At 48.8% G+C, this 16,677-nt stretch overlaps 1 long non-coding RNA gene across 1 annotated transcript; it reads left to right on the top strand.

The window, feature by feature from the left end:
• Positions 1–8,492: 8,492 nt before the first annotated feature.
• LOC135456550 (uncharacterized) lies at positions 8,493–16,633 on the top strand. The gene is made up of 3 exons (XR_010442569.1): positions 8,493–8,816; positions 14,442–14,595; positions 15,251–16,633. It is a non-coding gene; the product is annotated as an uncharacterized LOC135456550 (long non-coding RNA).
• The last annotated feature ends 44 nt before the right edge of the window (positions 16,634–16,677 follow it).

The following is a 16,677-nucleotide window of genomic DNA, read 5'->3' as shown; positions in this document are numbered from 1 at the left end:
AGGTCTGGACTGTTCAGGGAGACTGCTGGGCAGCGGTATCTCACAGAATTTCCCACATGAAAACATAATGAACTTTTGAGGGAATTCAGTACCAACTCAGTCAGGATAAAGTTGCCCTGTGAGACTTGTTGGTTTCCCACATCAGAAGGAGCTGGGGGCTCCTCTGTGATAGCAGAAGGAGTGGGTGGTAACTGTGGACACAAGAGACTGACTTCATCCTCCCACATCCAGATTTCAGGTCAGCTTTCCCCTTAACAGGAGCATGTTGTCTTGGGGGACAAAGATGATTTTACTAATTTCTCTCCTCTCTCTCATGCCTTGCCATCCCTGGCACTGCTCCAATCCAGCTGACTGTGACTGCTGTAGAAAGCAGCCAGGGGTTATATTTACTCCTTCCCTGCCCTTAAGCCATCTCTAGGACTCAATCTTTAGCCCAAACAAAGGAGTCATTAGATGGCAGGGACAGCACACTGTGGTCGAGGATGGAGAGATGATCATCAGCAACCCCATAAACTGATTTTTAAATAAAGCTTCCTCTGCAACACCACTTCCCAAAATGTCCAGCTTGGCATTCAGACTGGGATAGGCAAGGGACAGTATATGGGGTGTATGTTGCTCTGCCTGCGTCAGTTAGGGATGGATCTCACTTTGCTAGATGCCACCCATCAGGACCTCTCCCACTTGGCCTCCATTCATGCTATAACAGGACAGCTCCTGGTCCACAAGAAAGGACCCTTGCGAAGTGTTTGAGGCACTACTCCTCTGTGATGGAGGCCTGGAGGCTTCATCTCCCCAGGCAAGTGCACAGGGCACAGAATCACCTGCATGGCTGAGTGATGGAGAACATCCTCCTCGACAGAACAAGAGGGAATGGCTTTAAGCTGAAGGAGCCTAGATTTAGGTTGGATGATAGGAAGAGATTATTCACTGTGAGGGTGGTGAGGCCCTGGCACTGGGTGCCCCGAGAAGCTGTGGCTGTCCCATCCCTGAAAGTGTTCGAGGCAAGGCTAGACAGAGCCTGAAGCAATGTGGGATAGCTCCTACCCTTGGAAGACAGGTGGAACAGAATGAGATTTAAGGTCCCTTCCAACCCAAACCATTCTGTGATTCCATGATCAAGCCCTTCTGTGTTCTGCAGCTCAACACTGCTGCCCAGAGAGGAGCTTCCGATTCCAATCATGGCACTATCTTGGAACCATCAGGGGACTGCAGATGATTCCATCCTCTGCTCCTCCAGCAGAAAAAGCAAAGCATGGTCACAGGCAAGCTGAGCATGCTCTCCAGTCCCAGCCAGCAGCCGGCACTGGTGTGCAGCTGCCTCCCTGTGCTGAGGGCCAAAAAGGGGTTGGCAGTGCTCTGTCCTAGTAGGAACATGGTCCATGCAACAACTAAGTTGGGACGTGCAGAGGGACATGTGCCATGGGGGGTAGTTTGGAGGGAGAGCAACTAAATCAGCAAGGGAATGCATGGCTGGAGCCCTGCCAGCACCTGCCACCTCTGGAAATAGCTCTTACAGAGTCCCAGGGTGCAGGCATGAAGTCCCCTTCCCTTGGGTTATTACGCAGGCACAGGATACATGAAATATGTTGGCAGCAGTCAGTCTAGGGAGAGCTAAGCAAGGGAGGGAGGGAGATTAATAGGAAAACAAATCAGCACCTAGAAACAAAGCAAATGAACAACACATAGGGACCCAGACCACCAGGGATGCTGGATCACAGACAAACCCAGGCACATGCATGGAACGAAACACCGGCTGTGAGAAGAGCTGGCCACCCAGAGCAAAGGCAGGAAAATGAAAACACTTTATTATCTAAATGGGGATATGATTTCTGGAACAACAGACTCTTCAGTCCAGGAATGGTGTTTGAAGCACTAGAACAGCTGAGAGAGGTGTTGATGGGGGCTGTCACCAGAAAAAATGAGTGTACGGAGATACTGTTTTTTACCTAAAGCCAAGGCACGGGAGAAGAAATAGATACTTGGTTCTGAAGCAGGGAGTTCTGCAGCAGCAAGGGCCTGCAAAGGGAATAGAGCAGTGGAAGAAGTGCACATGCTCAATGCCCAGGGCAGTCTAAGTCTGCAGCTTGCAGACCTTGGAGCAGGGATCCTGCCAAGCTGGGAGTTTGCTGCTCTACTAACAGCAGCGACAGAGAGAAGGGAAGTTGTGCTCACACAGAACAGGAGCTGTTGACTGCAGCCTCTGGCAGGGGAGAACTGCCCAGCTCATTGTAGCACAGATGCTGAGCCATCCCTGCTCACCATGAAGCCCCTTGTGAGAAGTCTTGGAAAGAGGAAAGAGTTCAAGTTGAGCTGGACATCCCTTTCACCACACACAGATGGATCTTCAGTCTGTTAGCTTGGGATAGTAATGGTGTGGCTGGCAGGAGAGGCCCAAGGGATATTTCAAAGATCCCAACAGACACGGGTACTGAGGCAGGACAAAAATTCACAGCAAGGTTGGGAAGATCACAAAAAAATCAATGTGACAGGTATCAACAGCTGCCAGTAGCAGGTAACAGGTGAACTCAGTGCCACATTTAAGGTGGGATTTTGCTTAAAAGAGGCCAGGCACTACTAGCAGGGGACTAGAGAGCTGACATCATGGACGGATGCCTAAGCATGCTGAGTGGAGGATGAAGGCATGCCTGGAGTGGTGCCAGGGCTGGATATTGATGCTTAGCTGAAGACAAGTGCTGTGCCCCATCCTGAAAGAAATCTCTGCAACCTCCTGAAACTCCAACCTGTCTGTGGAAAGACTGGAAGAAACCTGATCGCATTTAGTAATGGACCACTGATATGTGATAGCGGCAACAGCAACCACAGAGCCTGGGAACTAGACTTTCTAGAGGCCACAGAAATCAGAATCTGGTGGAGAAGTAGATGATGGCCTTTAGAAAGCCTGATCTCAACTCAAAGCCTGATGTTCTGCTTAAACTGGACCACCACACTCAGCAACAGAGTGAACACAGTTCAGCATCCCATGGGAAGCTGGACATATGACTTCTTTCCCCACAGAAAGAAGCAGGAATGGCAAATGCCATGGAGATGCTCTCTCCTCAGAAGCACTGCAATAAAAAGTAATCAAATCAAAATCCAAGGTAGTTGATGGACCAGGAACTGCAAGAAGGCATTACAAAGTCAGTCTGGGTGCCAGCAGTCCATCTCTTCAGGGAAACTTCACTTTGCCTGGAGAAATACTGAAGTGAAATATTTCAAACCCATATACAGACTCTGCTTCTTAATGGGAGCAGGGACTTCCCTTCCCTAAGACACCATCCAACCCAGTTTTGACGGCAATTTAGATAGAATAACAGGGCAACACAGTCTCTGAGTGCAAGCCTGGAATGTGCTGGCAAAGGCAAGAGGATGGTGCAAAGGGGGGCAGAAACTCCTCTGCCATGAACCAGCTGCTCCAGTGGCAGGAAGGAGGAGGACTGTGGTGGAAGGAAATCTGGTTTGGTACTTGGAGAGTGTGCTTTGCTTGGTAACTCTGAGTGTGTCCTCTGGGACAACTCGAAGGGGTCGAGCATGGTGTTCCGCTCCATTAGCAATTCCTTTATGCCAGCACATGTAAATAATTATTCTGGCACAGGCTCCCAGCAGAGAGCTGTATGAAACCCGTCAGAGCCAGTGCAGCCCTGACCCCCAGCACAGCCTGTGCTGCTGCCTTTCATGGAGACCGGCACCAGGAGAGAGGAGATTTGTGTTCACACATGGACAGGCGGCATGTCCTTTTATCAACTGTGCTTTTGAAAATCAAACCTTCTGTGCAGGTGAAGTATAATTCCATGCGATCAAACTCTCTGCTTCCCCTCAAGAACTCATTGTGCAGCCCAGCCTTTTCCCTGAGATCTGACCCTCATGAGAGAAAGCTTAGGGTTAAAAAGATGGGAGAAATATGTACAGAAAAAAAAAGAAGATAAAAGAAGTTCACATGACTTGATATTTTCTGTGAAAGGTTTTGCCCAAGATGGAGCATTAAGGCCAAAGCTACAAACCCCTGAGAACAGAAGTCACAAAACTGATGTGCCTCTGCATGGTACATCACGAAACAAATCTCTCACCCCAGGAATCTGCCTCTTTCCAAACTCCAACAGTGCCCTCAAGTGCTCAAAGGAGAAGCCACAAGCCAGGGATGCAGCTTCCTACCACCCAGGCTGCAGCGCAGAGGAGACTAATGAACGTGGAGGGGAGAGATGTGGTTGCATGACCTCAAGCGTGGCTGACCGCTGTCCCTGCCTGAGCTATGGTGAAATGTCTGTGTCTTTTCCTACTTCTTTTCCTCGAATGGGCAGATCTGTGCTGATAGCCCATCTGTCACCAAAAGATGCTCCAAGAGCATGAGAAACAGATTTAATGTCTGTGTTGCCTGGAAAAGATGCACATGTCACAAGCTTGTGGAAACAGCAGAGTTTGAATTTGGCCACTGGAGTGATCCCACCCAGCCAGACCTCCTGGATCCATTCCTTCAGAAGACACGACCTCTAGAGAGGAGAGGAAGGCATCTCAATGTCCCAGCTCCAGAGGGGAGGTTGGGTTTCACCCCATCTGACTCCCCTGCCGTGAGCTTTCCAAGCTGTGTGGAGGCTGTTTTGGCAGAGCTATGCAGGGCTGTTCTCACTTCTTCAGTGAGCTGGGTGTCTCAGCAAGACGGGCTCTTTCAAGGAACAGGAGATAAGGTCTGTTTGGATCTGTGACACTTCTGCCTGTGAGAATGGTAGCTGGAGACATGGTACATGGTCACCTGCACTCCTTTGTGGGGGACACCGTGATTCCTTGCAGGATGCTGAACTCAAAACCAGCTCAACTTGCTCAAGTCTTTCCCTGTGGGTTCCTTGGAGAGTCACCTGGTAGAGCTTTGTCCTGCAGTCCTACACTTTGGGGAAAGGAAGCACTCAATGGTACAGGTCCACTCACCAGAACTTGCTGTACAAGAACTAAGATGTTTTCAAGGGACAACTGAATGTTACTGTGCCGGCAATTGACAAAGCTACACTGGGAACCTCTTCAGGTCCCCTGCTTCCTCACCCTTTTTCATATTTAGGGAGACTTCTGGATTATGGCATAAGTTTGATTTACATGGCATGGACACAAATCCCATTGAGTTAAGCAGCAGAGGGCACAGAAACAGGGAGACGAGACAGGAACTCTGGAGTCTGTTTTTGTGCCTGTAGCCAGAGTGTCATGGTGCCTCTGACCACCTTACCCCAGCCTTTAGAGAATAGTCTGTGTGGCTTCTGTGAAGGCATGTGTGTTCTCTTCCATCACTGCTCATCCTGTCACTGTCCTGTCAACTTCACACATCATCATCCATCCCCTCCAAGGCAGAAGACTACAGGTGCTCTTCCAGCAGGCTGCTGTCATCCCATTAGGCCCCTGTGAATCACAGACACCAACCAACAAACACCAATTTCAGTTCCAGAGCTGGTTTGAGCAAAGAGCCACCTCTTTATGACCTTTTGCTGCATTGTCTTGATCTGAGCAGGGACTCTCATCTTTTCTCTAATTTGAGCAACAAGCTGTTCCCACACATGCCTGCTCCAGGTGCTTGTAGGAAGTAGTATCACAATGCCAGACAGGCAGGCTCACAAACCTGTAGTGAAAACCTCACCCATTTCAGTGCCAGAGCTGCAAGTTGCTTGCATAAGAAACAATTCTCAAGGTATCAGAGACATCAGGACTCTGACATCAAGGATGGCCTTGCAGGAAAAGTCTTGCTTCTGCAGAGAAAGCATCTACTGCAACACAGAGTTCCTGATCTGCTGTGGCTCAGTGTGCCTCACACAGCATGAGAGGCCCTGCAGCAAGTGTAGATCTGACAGTGATGCAATGCCGCTTCCATCGTAGCAGTCACTGCTCTTCATCTCATCAATGCTCTTTGGCAAATGCCAGCCTCTCCCCCAGCAGCCTGGAGCAAGTCATTCTCACAGCTGGGGTGTCATCTCCAGGTCAGCTGCTTTCAGCAGCCATAGAGCAAGAGCCACTGGTGACTTCTCAAGCTATCACCTTGCTGTGATATCACTAGTGACTTCAAGGTATCACCTTGCTTTGATCACCAGCCTGGGGATAAAAAAAAACACATCTGGGTTCAGATCTCTCACAGGGATCTCTTCAATACATAGAATAGGAGCACTCAGGAGAAAACTCGTGGAGCAGCAATTGACAACTGTAGTAAAGACAACTCAATGCAGGAGACTGGCAAAGGACCATAATCTGAGCAGGTCCCCATGAACCTCTCTCCACACCTCCACAAGAAAACAGCATGTCCTGCTTTTGTTGCATTCTTCAAAAGCGACCTTGAAACTTGCTGCTGTGATTCTATTGTAACAGCAGAATAGCTGCCGTGCCACTCTCACCTGACAGGGTCACCAAGAGGCATTTCCCTGGAAGAGCACAGAGGCCGCAGAACAGGTCTCATCATGAAATTGTGGGTTTCTAATTAATACCCATTTGTCTGCAAGCTGACCTGCTTGACTATATGCCAGCCTCAGGATTTCATCTTCTTTCCTGAGGACAGGGCTTGGAATTGCCAGGACCCACAGTCCTAGGCCCTACTGCCTGCCTGCTGCTGGTCACAAGGTCACACACAGACCAGGATATCACTCTTCACACGTCTGCACGCTTATCTTGCAATTAACACTTATTTATGCAAATGAGTCCGTTCATTTGCTCTCCTCTGCAATCTATCAATAGATAGAGCACATAACGCCCTTTCAGGCCTGGGAATGTGAATGGAAACTACCTTGCTACTGCCTGGTGAGATAGCAGGGGTTGGGGTTTTTTAATTTTTCATACACATTTCAGCCAAAATCTTTCTGCTTCTCCAATGACACGAGTCAGATAAAACTCCCCCAGAGCTCTGTTAGAGCTGAGCAGAGAGGGACCAGCAGCTTTCAGGTGTGCAACCATACAGAGAGCAGAGAATGCCTGCTCATCTTTAGCACATGGGAGAGGGGGTCTCTCTGAGCCGGCCAGGGCACGGTCCCCATGCAGTTGTGGCTTAGTAAGGCCACCGGGAACACTCGGTGACCTTCGCTGCACTGGCTGCTGGTAGCAGAGCCTGTCCCACTCACTGGGGCCATCTGGAAGCTCTCAGAGCTGCTGAAAAAAATGCCGTCGGAGGCCCTTTGTGAGTCACGGGCTGGGTCAGGTTACCGACAGAGGGACAGGGAAGAGAAACACAGCAAGTCTCCGGGAGGAGCAAGAAGCTCTCCTGCAACGGTAGAAATACAGATAGGGGTCTCAGAGAGGAACAAGGAGTACCTCTGGCATGGCAGAAATACAGGCTGGGGTCTTGGGGAGGAACAAGGAGCACCCCTGCTATGGCAGAAATATAGACTGGGGTCTTGGGAAGGAACAAGGAGCATCCCTGCTTTGACAGAAATATGGATCAGGGTCTTGTCACCCCACCCCAAGAGCAGGATGCCGGCACATGGGCTATGAGAACAGCTGGGTCCTACCCTGTATCCTGTTGTACACAGACTGACACACGGCTGACATGCACAAAACATGGGCAAGCATTCAACATCGGGGAGCTTCTTAGCTATCTGCATATCCTAGGGGCAGCTACACACCCCAGGGTCCCTGTGTGCGACACACACACCCTTCAGTACCCCAATTCTAGACCTGCTGCCCCAGGTGACCCTGGTGCCTCAGGTGTCCTCCCCAGCACTCCATGGTGAGATGCTGCCAGGAAGGCACAGGGAGCTGTGCCTGCAGCATGCAGAGGGAGCCAAAGGCTGGAAACTGGGCAAGCAGGTAATAAAGCAGATCAGGACCAACAGCCAGGGCTGTGTCCACCTTCCCCATGTCCTACAGCCAGCACCCCAAAGTACATTCAGAGTGTGTGCTGGAAGCTCCAGCACTGCCCAAGCATTCCCTTGGCCAGGCCAAGGGCAGGTGACCCTGAGGCAGACATGCCTCCTGCCACCTCAGCCCCACACGCCCCTCACTGCTGGCTCCTTGCCCACAGCCTGTACCCGGTCACGACTACCACCTCCCTCAGGGAATGAACCTCCGCTCTAACACAGGAAGGTGATGTTTTATTACAGAATCACATGCTTCAGAGACTGAGTCCAATCCATGATCTAACACCACCTTGTCAACTAGACCATGACACTAAGCACGATGTCCAGTGTTCCCTTAAATAGCTCCAGAAACAGTGACTCCACCGCCTCCTTGGGCAGCCCCTTCCAGAATCCGACGGCTGCAGAGTCGTGCGGGCACGAGGTGGGGGTGCGACAGCAGTCACCTTAGCCAGTGGGTCCCTCAGGGCTGCCCGGGGACGGGGTGCCAGTGTTACCGGTTTAAGGAGCTCCCAAAACACAGACACACCGTCTAGTTCAGAAAGGAGACATCGTTTGATCTGCACATGGTGTAAGGTCGAGGTTTCCACAAATCACGTACACAGAGGGGCGAAAAGCTGTATCTTTTATGCAGTAACATTCACACGAACCTGCCTGTCTAACACATATTCTCCGCCTACCTAATGCATATTTAATTTAGGTGATGTGACCTTGCGCAATGCTCGAAACAAAGTGTTACATTCTCCATTAAGCAACCTCTGTTGTAGAAGCTATCTGACTACATCAGTCACGTTACAAAAGATGAGAAAATTCAGCCAGGGGACATAAAATTCGACTGGAAGACAGCAGGACGGAGGCGGCGAGAGGCGCTGCCGCGGCCCTAAGATGGCGGCGCCGCGAGGGGGGAGCGGGCTGGACAGGGACGGCTGTTGTTAAAGCTTTGTTGTTAAAGCTTTACTGTTCCCGCTGCCGCCCCTGCCCGCCGTGTCCGCCGCGCCGTGCATAGTAAAGGTAAAACCATGGCGGAGCCGGCCGGGCCCGCTCGGCACCGGGGGGTCGGGGCGGCTCGGCTCCCCCCTGACGCCGCCTGGCTGTCCCGGCTGCAGCCACCGCTCGCTGCCCCGCCTCGGTGCCAGAACCGCGGCGGGGATGGGGCGGTTCGCCTCATGCCGGGGTGCCGGGGGACGGGACGGGACGGGACGGGACGGGACGGGTGGGTGGGTGGCTCCCCCACCCGGCAGAGAGGGACCAGCCCCTACGGAGCCTCTCAGGCGGATGAGGGTGTTGAGGGGGGCCGAAGAATGCCTCTGTCTTCAGCCTGGCCGGGTGCGGGAACCCCCACACTCCAGCCATGTTAAATCGAAGTCAACCTTGTAGGAGCTCCTCGAGTGCCCATAAAACGCCGTCCTTCTCATTTTAAACACTCCCCGTGTCCCTTCTGCCATGGTTGCCTTGTGGCAGGGGCCTTTCCTTTTGAAACCTACACATAAAAGTTGTTTCCTCTGAAATTTTGTCTCTACCAGTCAGCCAAAGCCTGTCTGCTGGGTTCTATTACCCTCCAAAGGTGATATATTACCTGTGCATTAGGGTTGTGCCCCTGCTTAGGCAGCTGTGACCCTCCAGGAAGTTTTTTAAAGATATGCATGGGAGGAGTTTATCTTATTATTTGGTCACAGTAGATTCCTCTCCTTGCTTTGGACCACTAATCACATCTGTTCTTTGAGATGATCCATCAAGACTGACCCATCAAGAGACAAAGGAACAGTTCTTCACTAGACCAAAAGAATGAGGAGTCTCATTTGGTTTCCTCTGTGATCTCCAGCTCGATTGAGCTGCTGCAGGGGAGCAGGCAGAAGAGAGCCTCAGGGCTGTCCCTGTCCCAGGCCAGGTGAGATATGTTACAGAGGTGCTGTGGGGGGTCCTGACCAGGAGCCACCTCCATGCAGAGGGAGAAGCTGCAGTGAGGTGAGGCTTGGGGGCAGTTTCCTCTACTGTGCTGGTCAGGAGGCCTGACACACCTGATTTATGGGCTATACATAGCATATAGGCAGAAGGTTTCTGCAGGGTTCTGGTTAAGATATGCCAAATGTCTTGTGTTGGAAGAGGAATTTGAGTTTACACTCTGGTTCAAAGACAGAATGGTGCAGGAACAACCTATTGAAGTATGGACCAGAACAGATAGGTCCTTTCCCAGCCTCCGTGCCCTACTTAGTCACCTCTTGTTTTCTCTCTTTCCACTATATTGTAACTGCCTGGACATACCACTTAAAGAAGGTGCCCAAAGTATCCATGTTATCCCTCAAAAATCAGCTCAGCAGTTATAAAATTATTCCAGGAGATGGAGGAGGCATGTTGGCTTTGTGGGCAAACCCTACTTGGCTTTCACAATGCTACATTTTCCTCTGCTGTTTTGGAGCAGCTGCACTCATGTTTGAAGAGTTGTTCAAAGTCCTTTTGTCTTAGTGGAGTTTTGGGGCTGAGGAGGTGCCTCTCTCACAGCCTGATGCAGGAGGTGGCAGTGGTGGAAGTCCAAGTATCTTGATAGACTCAGCTCCCAGTAATTCTGTGTGCTTACAAAGAAGTCTGAGGGAATCAGATCCATTTTGGGGTAACCATGCCTGAGAAGTATAATTTTAAAGGCCTTTGCATCAAGGCACCTTAGGGGTGATGGAGAGCCATGTCTGCCCTGGGCTGTGGGAACAAATGGCTCCTGTACTTCTGCTGATCCAAAATGGGTCACAAAAAACTGGTCAAAAACTTTGTTTTTTAAGTCACAAAGCAATTGCAACACACCATCATCTGTGATGTAAAACTACCTTACAGAAAGCAGTTCAGATGCCCAGCTTTTGTTTTTTGAGGATGTTAAGAAAACCTGCAAAATATAGTTAGCACTTTTGGTGTTCTTGGGCACGGTGATCCATGGCTGAGCAGTGACTGGAGCAAACTGGCGGTTTCTTTGGGTTTGTGCAGGTTTCCCACTGCATGATTTTGCTTGCTTTTTGGGGCAGCTCTTGGTTTGAAGAAAACTTGCCTTTAAGAGTTGAAGCAGAGCTGTTTGTTTTTTGATCTATTGTATTTCTATTCAGAGCATCAGTGCAGACAGACAACCAAAATGTGTGGGGTTTGAGTGGTATATTCTGCTGCCTTTAGAGACTGTGGAGGGCTGAATTTAGTCAAAGTGTTGCTTATTTTCCTCTGTTACTAGTCTGCACTGATGCTCTGAACTGCATCAAAATAGATTGAAAAACAAATTGGTGTGCCCTGGTTCCTTGTGCTGGATTTCACATTATCCTCTGGGTGAGCTGCCTGCTCTGCCCCTTTGGAGCACCCCAGAGACAAGTAATGACCCCTCAGCCTCTTCCAGCACTTCAAAGGCTGAATTACTTTTTGTGGGAGAGGTAAGAAAATTGAATTGCAGTCCTTGATTTTCTGGCTTTCCAATAACCTTCAGTGTAAGATCATCATCTTGGTAACAAGAAAACAGGAAACTGGTAAACAGCCGCAGAAAGTATTCAGATCGTGATTTAAGGCTGTCTCTGCTCTTAACTCCCCAGAGCTAAAAATAGAACATTGCCCCCTCACTCAGAGGCCGCTGTCATTCCCAAGGGACTGCAGGCCTGAGCAACACAAGAGATGTATCCCAGCTTTCTATCCTACTTCGTTCACTGATTTCCGTGAGGATTGTGAAATGAGCCTTTCATTGAGTGCAAATGGGCTGGGATGTGGTGAGTTCTTCTCACCAGGAGCCTTCCTGGGCTGGCAACCACTCTCCTGCAACGACCACTTCGGATTTTAGCTCCCCAAGCAGAGAGCTGAGTGTGGGGAACAGGAGGGTTGTGGGAGTGCTCCTGTAAGCCCCTCTGATCAGCTCCGACAGAAAAGCTGGATACTTCCATTTTGCTTATCTCTTTCTGTCCACTTTTTTCCCCTGCCTTCTTAGTTTTAGCTCTTTAGATCTTGCATAGGACTCCCTGTCTTATAGTTTTGCACTGGGTGTGCAGGATGATTTTATATAGCTTCATTATCCATGTGAGCACTGCAGGTTCCCTGTCTCTGCATGGCTGCAGCAGAGCAGTAGGCTGTGGGTCTGTGCCACACAGAGCTAGTATGCTTGGACAGCCTCACCATTTGGCAGTGAGGCAATAGGTGTTGGGTCTTTAACCTTCTTTTTTTTTTCTTTCTTTTTTTTTTTTTTTTAAGCTACAAAAAGCCTACTCCATGTGCATCTCTGGTGAGAATTTCAGGCATAGAATACATCCTCAAGCTAGTCACTGAGATGAATACAGGAAGAGCTTTTGTTGTTACTAATGACAGCAGCTATGTTGACCACACCTTGTAAAAGTCCTTAATTATATAGCAAGGGATATACAGAATCCTTTTGCTTAAACTTTAGAGGCATTACAACTCTTTCTGTGCCTTGTGATGGATGTTCTGAAGGTGTGGGTAAAGTGGCAGCAGAAACTGTGAGGGAGGGATGGTCTCATCCGTGCACCTTTGGAGCACCTGTCTCTGTAGAGTCTGATGGCTAAAGTGCTTGGTCCTAAATTTCAATTATCTTTTGATGAACCTGGTGATGTGCATGGCTTTTGAGTCTGTTGGATCTAGATGCAAGTAATTATATGAATAATGAAGAGAAGTGTTTTAATTTGGGCACACTATTCAGTTTTGGATAGAATTTCCTCTTTCATTCTTCCTTCAACTTCCCCCAGGAAAGAAAGGTCATTGCTATTGAGAGATCTTTTTCCAGTTCTAATGTAGTTTAAAGAAAACAACATGATAGCCTCAAACTGTGGAGGTGTGGGACAACAGAAATAAGTGGAAAAAGGGCATAAAGAGCTGAAACTGGACAGTAGAGGGTGATGTTTTCTGCAAACACGTTCTGGACCTCCAGTACTTCTGCGGTTCAGAAGGAAAAGGGTCGTCTTTGCTGAAGTGGGTGTCCTGAGAGCAGTTGTAGATGACAACTGTTGCTTAAGGGTGTCAATGCCCTGTCTCCTTTGTCCCCCATCTGATTCCAGTGAGTGGTGTTTTGGAGGAGGGCAGTTATCATGTGGCTAATGTGTGAGACAACCCAGGAACAGTCTGCTTAAGCCATGTTTTACCTTAAGTTTGAAGTCCCCAGTGGGGCTGACTCCCAAGAGGAGTCAGAGAAGCAGCTTTAAGCTGAAAAAGTGACAATTGGCTTTTTCCTACCAGTGGAAGGAAGGCAGAGGAAGACAGTGCAGGCTCTGTCAGCACTCATCGCTGCTGACGTACCAGTTACCTGCTCTCAGAGAGAGATTCCCAGTCCTGCCCAGTTCCCCAGCCAAATCTCCCAAAAGTAACCTAGAGGATGGCTGGGAGACATAGTCACACAAAATTTAACTGTGTGATGGTAGGGGATACTCCACTTAAAAACCAGTTGTCATGACTGGGCTTCTTACTGGAAGAGAGACATTAGTCAAACTGAAGTTACTGAGCCTGGAAATCTGTGATGCACTGATGGATGAGCAATCAGATTGCTGCTGGTGGTCCCCTCTGGCTCTTGGGTCTTCTGGATAAGGTGCAAATGCCTTGGGGCTGGTCTTGGCCAACACCCCTTGTTATAAATGCCTGTTCTCTTTGATGGTACTGGATGGTTTGGGTTCCTATAAATAAAGAAATAAAATGTATTTAAACAAACATGTCTGTGCTAATTACTCAGGACTCATTTTCCAGTGTTCTGAGTTGCTGTAATGAAGAAGGGGACATGCTGGTAGGCTGCTTAGAGCTTCACTGTTTTGAGCTCTCATGAGCAAATATGTCTTCTATATTCCTGCCAGGAATAGAGGGAGCAGACGGTGCTGCTGCTTCCTCCAGCTTGCCACGGTGCAAGCAGTAAGTTTCATGCAGGAGGCTGTTCATGGCAAAATGAGCAGACGTCTCTTCCAGGACATCGATTTCTCCTGCTTATCATTTTGTAGGCAGAGCCGTTGCTATTATTATTTAACCAGCAGACTCAATTTCAACTCAGCTGAAGGACTTCCAGTTGAAATCCTCTGAGGAAGGAGTGGGTGGAATAAAACTGCTATTACATGGAGTCTGGCAAAAGAATCGGGTTTGTCTCTTCTCCCACGACCAGCAGCAACGCTGCTGATGGCAGCTTGGTTCCTTGTGGTTTAAAATGGTGTGGGAGGAGAGCAGAGCCTGCATGTTGGATCGACTGGAAGTACAGGTGGTTGGCCCTGTGCATGGGGCAGGGGGTGGATCTGGTGCTTGGAAAGATGAGCTGCAGATCAGCCAGCCTTTGGCAGTGATGTGCCTGAAGAAGCTCTGGCTTGTTGGGGCGGGGTGGGGCAGGAGGGTGGGCTATCAGCCCCCACAGTGTTTTCTGCCTTACAGAGAAGGACTCACCATCCCTGTGCTCTTGCTTCAGAAGTACTGAGGAGCATAACACCTCTGCATTGAGGTGATGTCAAAACCATCCGTGATCTTCTGGTGCTTGAAAAACAAGTTTCATAGCACTTCATCTTTAAAGCCTGAGGGAGCTCTTGGCTACACAGGAGAGCTCTCCTGCATTTCTGGTATCTACCAACATTGTTGTTCAGCCTTCTGTATCTCTGGGATGAGGTGATGTCTTTACTCTCTTCTATTCTTCTATTCTCTGTCTTTCCACAGCCACCAAAGGCAGTGCTATGCAGAAGGACAGCTGGGGTCCTGCCTGCCTGTGAACAGCTCAAAAGCTGAGCTCCAGAGGAGTTGGTGCCTTCAAGAAGTGAGATGTCAGCTCAGCCTGCACCCAGCATCTGCTTATGATGTGATTTGGTACAAGGTGGGAGATCCTCTGAGCCTGATTTCATGCGAGGCAGAGCTTTGAGATTGGTGTATGTCCATTGGCTGTTAAAGCTCGTACCCTGGTGAATGGCTATACTAGTCCTGTTATCTGCAAGAAATCAGGAAGCTGAGTGCAAAGATGTTAAACGTTGAAGATCATGTAATTCGTGTCCATCCAAGTGCTCTTTCTCTATTGCTCATACTGTTCCCTTTTGCCTAACATGCCATTGTTAGGCATCCTAGTGTGTAGACAAGGCAGTAATATCTTTATCTTGTCTATCTTAGATAAAAACTCCAGATGACCCAATGATAAAAATTCTGTTAGCAGATGTCCTATCTGTCCTCCCTCCTGCAGTGGGGTGGGAAGGCATAGAGGTTAAAGAGAGGCTTTGGTAGATGGGATTAGGTTTATGGACTTCTACCAAAAATTACATTTTAGAGGAAGAGACTCATAAATCAATGAGCTGAGACCATGGTGTGCTGAGAAGGGGATGCTGAAGGCCCTGGGCTGCAAGCAGAGTCCTGTCTCTAATGTTCACATGGCCCTGCTCATCTTACCAGTGCTTTGGGGAAGAAAATGAACTGGTCCCAAATCACTTAGTGCTTTGCAGGTTCAAACTAACACCCCAGATTCTCCTCTGTGGTCTGAACAGGTGTTCATGCCCTGCTTCCTATTGCGGCATGTGTCCGACCGCCAGTGATCTCTCTGACCCGGCTGGCAGCAGAGTGGCTGGAGACGGGCTGCAACGCGTGCTGGAGGATGCAGGCACCCAACGTGGGGCACTGGAGAGCACCAGCCCCCCAGCAAACGTGGGGTACTGAGGACAGCTCAGAGAGATGACCAGTGTGAGGCCCTAGAACACCGCGGGCTTTGGTACTCGGGAGCGAGGTTTTGTGAGGATCAGCAGAGAAGAGAGGGGATGTAAGCTTTCAATTTTAAGTCTTGCTTTCATTTAAAAGCTGCCAAAGAAGACCCTAAAACCATTACATCAACATTTTAAGATAAAAATAATCAATCCCCACTCCCCTCTAGAATTTTTCTTAAATTTAATTGATTTCTTTTGAGATGCATTTATTGTGTTGTTGTTTTGTTACGTGGTCGTGATGCTGAGAGATTATTTTTCATTTCAATAAGGTAATAATTTAAATTTTAGTTTTGATTGTGCAATATTTAACAGACTTCCTTTCCTGGTTTTTGCATTATGCCCCCCATGTCCCTGAACCCACTGACCCTGAGAACAGAATGGGAGATGGAATCTGCCATCTCCCCTCCTTTTTTGTGGCCATGCTGTCCTGGGTAGGGGACAGAAAAGGAGGGGAGATTGGCCATTCTACCCTAACCACTTTCCGTCAGCCCTCAACCCTACCCCCACTTTCCTACTATATTTAATTGGCAGTTCCTGATTTTCGTTATAATTCATGTTGCAGAGATTGCTATTATTTCCTGTTTAGTTATGTGGGTGACCCTCGGAGTTAGGCCAGTTGACGCATTTGTTTATTTATTTAACTTTGCAGCATGAACCCACCTGTTTAGTGGGTTCACCTGTTAAACTTTATTTACAGTATTCTATGTATTTTTGTTCTCAATTTAGTTAAATTGATTATAAAGTCCATTAAGTAGAGTGTCATTTTAGTTCAAATACGACTGTTATACTTTTCATTTTAAATGAAAGAAGAGGGGGGAGTTGTGCAAGTTTGTCCTGGAAGGGACGGGCTAGGGACTGGCCACACAGCCACAACCCAACATCAGGCCTCAAGAAGGAAGAAACCACAACTGATGACATCCAAGCAGCTTATGGTGAGGAGAAAAGGACTTGCAAAGGACTCTGGGACCAGTTGGGAGTGGCCATGCAGATCAGCAGCCCATGACTGGCCAGAAGGCTTCTAGAACATTCTGAGAGACTACATTCTATGAGAGACTATACATATGCATGTTGGCCTCACTTCGATGTCTTCTGAAGCAGCCCCTTTATGTTTTGTTTTGCACCCATGTTTACGCCCTTTTATTTATTTAATAAATATCTTCAGTTTTGGCATTTCAGTTGTACCTGTCCCTTCCTTGTTGCTGTGCCACTTGACC

Source organism: Zonotrichia leucophrys, chromosome 21 (genome assembly GCF_028769735.1).
Source record: "Zonotrichia leucophrys gambelii isolate GWCS_2022_RI chromosome 21, RI_Zleu_2.0, whole genome shotgun sequence".
NCBI lineage: Eukaryota > Metazoa > Chordata > Aves > Passeriformes > Passerellidae > Zonotrichia > Zonotrichia leucophrys.
This window is presented reverse-complemented; position numbering and strand designations above follow the sequence as displayed.